The following is a 6,072-nucleotide window of genomic DNA, read 5'->3' as shown; positions in this document are numbered from 1 at the left end:
GCCATCAACTCTTTATTTACATAAAGAGTGAAATGGAGAGAGGGGGAGAGAGGTAGGTAAGAAGTAATACATAAAGAGTGAAATGGAGAGAGAGGGAGAGATAAGAGGAGGGGAGAGAAAAAGAATAGGGAGTGAAAGAGAGGGAGAGTAAGAGGGGGGAGAGATAGATAGATATGGAGAAAGAGTGTGTATGCTTTGCAGGTGATATAGAGAGACAAATGAGAGGCATAGGAAGATAGAGATATAAATGGGAGGTAGAAAGAGGGAAGAAGAGAGAGATAGAGAGAGGGAGGGAGGGAAAGATAGATATATATTGAGAAAGAGAGCGTGTGTGTTTGGGGTGAGATAGAGAGACAAAGAAGGAGAGATGAAGGGAGATATAGATATAGATAGATGGGGAAGAGAGGGAAGACAATTTCTTTCACAATATGCATTGATTTTAATGTAGATGATGATTTATAATTCTATTTGATTTCTTGCACTAGATGCATTAATTTCAGTTTAGATTTTAATTTCTAATTATATTTTATTGTTTGCATTAGATGCATTGATTTTAGTGTAGATGTTTATTTCTAATCCTATTTGATTACTTGCTTTAAATGCATTGATTTCAGTGTAGATGGTGATTTCTAATCCTATTTGATTGGTTGCATTAGATGGATTGATTTCAGTGTAGATATTGATTTCTAATTATATTTTATTTTTTGCATTAGATGCATTGATTTCAATGTAGATGTTGATTTCTAATCTTATTTTATTTTGCTTTAGATGCATTAATTTCAATGTAGATTTTGTTTACTAATCCTATCTGATTGCTCGCATTAAATGTATTCGACATTGTTAATGGACGTTGTTAATCTTAAAAATGTAAATTATTAAAAAAAAAAATTAAGATGAGATGGAGGGGACAAAGAGGGAACGATATTTCTTGCACTAGATGCATTGTACATGTTGTTTTCTTATAATTCTATTCAATTGCTTGCACTAGATACATTAATTTCAATGTAGATATTAATTTCTAATCCTATTTGATTGCTTTCTCTAGATGCATTGAAATTTGATTTCACCGTATATGTTGATTTCTAATCCTTTTTTAGTATATATGATGATTTCTAATCCTTTTGATTGCTTGCACTAGATGCATTTATTCAGCCTAGAGTTGGATTTCTAATTCTATTTGATTTCTTTCACTGGATGCATTAATTTTAGTGTAGATGTTGAATATAATTTCATTTGATTGTTTGCATTAGATGCATATCTTATATGTTGTTTTCTAATCTTATTTGATTTCGTGCATTAGATGCATTGGATGTTATTAATCTTGAAGTTTTAGATTATTAAGAAAAAATATTTTCAAGATAATAGTAATACCTAAAAGGACATTGTTAAGAACTAATTAGATGTCAAAAGTTATCATACCTAGAATTAAAATGAAATATATTTGTAGGATCAATCTTCCTGAAAAGTGAAAATTAACCCTTGAGAAGATTGTCACCCTTCTACATCACCAACTAATTATTAATAGATAATTACATATATTTAAAATTACTAATAGATAATTGCATATAACAATGTACTCATAATATTTATAAGAGGAAAATATATATTTATAAACATTCAAAACAAATCAAAATATTCTTGAAGGAGATGTGATGCTTGTTTGGAAAAACAAATAATGTAAAGATTTTATAATTCTAGCTACTCATTAAAAAAATTCAAAAATACATTATTTCTTGACTTTCCTAAATAAACTATAGGTAAAAAAATCATAAAAATGTTCTCAAAGGAAACACATTATTTCAAACATTAACAAAAAATCTAAAGATTCCATTGTCATTTGCCTTTGGACCATCAATAATCATTTAAATGGTTTTCCGATAAAGATTTTTGTGATAAAAACATTGTCATTTCCGTTTGGACCATTAATAATAATTATAATCATTTAAATGGTTTTCCCATAAAGATTTTTGGGATAAAAACAATGTGTCCATGGTAATGGCTGTGTTTATGATGTATTTCTTTATTAACATCGCATAATTGTTTTATTTACTAACAAGCATTGTGTCCACGGTAATGGTTGTGTTTATGATGTATTTCTTTATTAATATCGCATTACTGTTTTATTTACTAACAAGTTTGAGTTATGTGCTCTGCAAATTCAAATATCTCTAAATCTGTTAAGAAATTAAATCTATTTTATACTTTTAAATATATATTCTAAATAAAGAAAATTTAGTCTCGAAAAAATAAAAACCAAAAATACCAAAACATTGAATAATTAAAATATACCAGTATTTTATTATCTGTTAAATACGTTTAAAGTTAAAAGAAAAGGTTTTTGGAGAATGTCAATTGAAAGGCCCTCTCAGCCGATCTTATGAGATTCATAATTTAATTATGAAGACTCTGTTTTATTACCAAAACATTGAATAATTAAAATATACCAGTGTTTTATTATCGGTTAAATACGTTTAAAGTAGAAAAGAAAGGCTCTGGAGAATGTCAAGGTCCAGGCGCTCTCAGCCGATCTGATGAGATTCATAACTTAGTTAGGAAGACTCAGTTTTATTTCGGTTGATGTTGAGATGCAGCCTAATTTTCTTTTGATAAGAGAACATATTAAGATCAAATTCTCGATTATTATGTAATAAGTTAATTTTGGAATCCATTGCCAAAGTCAAAGTTATCAAAATTTATGTAATAAAAGTGAAAGATTGATTATGTCTCTATTACTATGTAACAAAAGTCAAAGATTGATGATGTCTAGATTGTGAGATTCTTGGAAGGATGGCAACGTTGACTTGAGAGTGATCCAAATTCCCACGAAATACCAAAATGTCTTTGTGCAGTGCAGGCACATTTTTCAGCTGACCGTGTACACTTGTAGACTCTTTACCTAAATTGAAGCAATGGCCGGAACTACAGGGAGAATGGTCTGCAGGTATCCAATAAAAGATCATTTGCAAGCTTTGCGAGGCTTCTGTCTACACACATCATGGTAGGCGGGTGGGGCATAAATTTATAGCTTTCCCCTAATTTACGCGTATGGCGCTATTAATAGAAAGAAATTCGAAGCTATTGTCGACGTCCACCGATAACCTTTTGAAAATGAGTGGAGCCTACTGTCTTTTCTTTGCGCGTTAATGTCGCTGCCGCGCCAACTGGAACTCGTCGGACAGAAGCTCTGCAACTATAAAAACCGATTCAACCTGCTCAACATTTCATTGCTTCGAAGAGTCATGGCTTCGTTTACTGCAATGCGATCTCTGGCCTTTATCGCCTTGTTGATTTGTTCGACCGTTGCGTACGCGCAGCTTAGCGCAACGTTTTATAATACATCATGTCCCAAACTACTCTCAACGGTGCAGGCCGCTGTGAAGCAAGCGGTAGCCAACGAGAAGCGCATGGGGGCATCGCTCCTCCCCTTTACTTTCACGACTCCTTCGTTAGTGTAATCTCCTCTTCTTGTTTCTTCGTTCCCCGTCTTAAAATCCATTCGCTGTATTTTTCCAGACCGGTAAAATTGGATTTCTTTATTTCCGTGATTATGAAAAACAAGAGTGCTTTTGCAGGGTTGCGATGGGTCCGTGCTGCTGGACGACTCTTCGACTCTAACTGGAGAAAAGACCGCCGTTCCCAACAACAATTCGGCAAGGGGTTTCGATGTGATAGACACCATCAAGTCTCAAGTGGAAGCAGTTTGCAGTGGAGTTGTATCGTGCGCAGATATTTTGGCTATTGCTGCTAGAGATTCTGTTGTCCAGGTAATTAGTTACGAAAATATTAAGCACTATGTACTAAGCTACTCATGCGCTGTTGTCCGGGTAGTTAGTTAAGCAAAGCAAATATTAAGCACATGTATTAAGTTATTGATTAGGTTAGTGTTTAGGTGATTAGTTACCTAAATATTAAGTACTATATATTAATTTATTAAGTATCATGTATTAAGCTATTAGAGGAGAATAAAATAATATTTAGTAAATGAGATGAAAAAAATATTGAACCAATCATTAACTAAATCCATGAGGTTGAGTATTTTTCACCATTAAGTTTGTTTCGATCGCTGATTTGCAGAGGATTCGTCAATGATTCGGCAATCAGATGGCCATAAGCGCATAGGCGCTGTCAATTATCACTCTAATTGCCTAATATTTAACGAATCAACCATAAAAATAAAAATGCTCATTTTTCACTAGGGTTTTCACTAGGGTTATGCATTTTTTTTTAGCATCATTTATTATGCAATCAGACAGACTTAGGCCTAATCAATTATTTAACGTGCCTATATCCTTTTGATTGCTTAACATTCAACAAATCAACCACAAAAATAAAAATACTCAGTTTTAACTATAATTATACATTTTTTTTAACCTCATTCATATTCATATCCATAATATTCATCATCTAAATAAATGTTCCCTACTTTATCATTCATATAAACATATGTATATACTTTATCATAATTATTTATCTAGATATCCTATTTGGTTATCGATTTTCTATATATATGGATTTTTCTGTTAATGGTAGATTTTGATATACAATACATTTATCTTTCATATAAACATATTGATATGCAAATTGAAATTATTTATCTAGGTATCCTATTTGGTGATCGATTTTCTCCATATGGATTTTTCTATATATAAATTGTAGATTTTGATATACAATACATTTAATTAAATTCGCTTCAATTCTATTTATAAAATTTCAAACTATTACTCGAATATATAATCAAATTAAATTCAGAAACATGAAATTCTATAATCAAATTAATTCAATAACACGGCATTGACAATATTTTCGTCTTTTTTGCTAGTTATATTTTGTCTTTTTTGTTGATCGCAGTTGGGAGGCCCAACATGGACAGTGCAGCTTGGGAGGAGAGACTCCAGGACTGCCAGCCTAAGTGGTGCAAACACCAACATTCCGCCTCCTACTTCTAATCTCAGTGCTCTCATTTCCTTATTTCAAGCTCAGGGCCTTTCCACTAAGGACATGGTTGTTCTGTCAGGTATAGAATATTTATGCTGTGGATCATTGAGAATTAATACGATAACCCGGCATTTGATCTGAAGTCTTGATTTTTTCTCTGGTATTTAATTAGGTGCGCACACCATAGGCCAAGCGCGGTGCACAAGCTTCAGGGCCCGCATTTACAACGAATCCAACATTAACTCAGCATACGCCTCTTCCCTGAAGACAAACTGTCCGAGTACAGGAAGCGACAACAACCTCTCACCATTGGATCTTGTTACTCCCACCACGTTTGACATCAACTACTACTCAAATCTGAGAAGCCAAAAGGGACTTCTCCACTCGGACCAGCAGCTGTATAACGGAGGTTCTACAGACTCAATGGTTACTACCTACAGTAATAACAAGAACACCTTCTTTTCGGACTTCGCCACGTCCATGATTAACATGGGAAACGTTAATCCTCTCACCGGTACAAGCGGAGAGATTCGCAAGAACTGTAGGAAGCCTAATTGATGTCTATGACATACTCAGTCTGCCTGAAGACTCCGTCAGAGTTCCTTCTTTTACCGGGACATGAAGTTATTGTTATTGTTATGTAGATGTGGCATAGCCACATATATTATACTATGTTGTGGCTAGTGTCCTTTTTTTTAACCACTTTTTTATAATAAAAATGTTTAATTTCATTTAGAATTGAAGAATATAATATAATATGATATAATTTATATTTATATTCATTAGTGGGGAGTTTTAATTAGGAGAGCAAAACCATATAATATACCATCGTTGATTTTGTTTATTTTTTTAACATGGTAGTGGCTTTAAATAGAAATGTTTATATGTATGTATTAAAAAATTTAAAATATATTCGTATAACTATATATTTTATTTAACTATCAATTAATTAGTGTAATATACAGATTAAATAATTCATAAATTTAAATAGATTTTAATTATTATATCAATTATAATAGCTCTTTAAACACTTATTTTAAAATACATCTCACATTTCTAAGATTAAAAAAATCATAAAAACAAACTAAATTATAAATTTATTTTAAATTATTATTATTATTATTATTGAAATAAGTT

General features: G+C 32.0%; 1 pseudogene across 1 annotated transcript; it reads left to right on the top strand.

Moving 5' to 3' along the window:
• Positions 1-3,232: 3,232 nt before the first annotated feature.
• LOC149138381 (peroxidase 4-like) lies at positions 3,233-5,673 on the top strand (annotated as a pseudogene). The gene is made up of 4 exons (XR_016264298.1): positions 3,233-3,451; positions 3,573-3,764; positions 4,849-5,014; positions 5,108-5,673. The product of XR_016264298.1 is annotated as a peroxidase 4-like (transcript).
• Positions 5,674-6,072: the final 399 nt, after the last annotated feature.

This window comes from Pinus tabuliformis, chromosome X (assembly GCF_031772625.1).
Source record: "Pinus tabuliformis cultivar Carrire ecotype Pingquan chromosome X, CPIR1, whole genome shotgun sequence".
Lineage (NCBI taxonomy): Eukaryota > Viridiplantae > Streptophyta > Pinopsida > Pinales > Pinaceae > Pinus > Pinus tabuliformis.
This window is presented reverse-complemented; position numbering and strand designations above follow the sequence as displayed.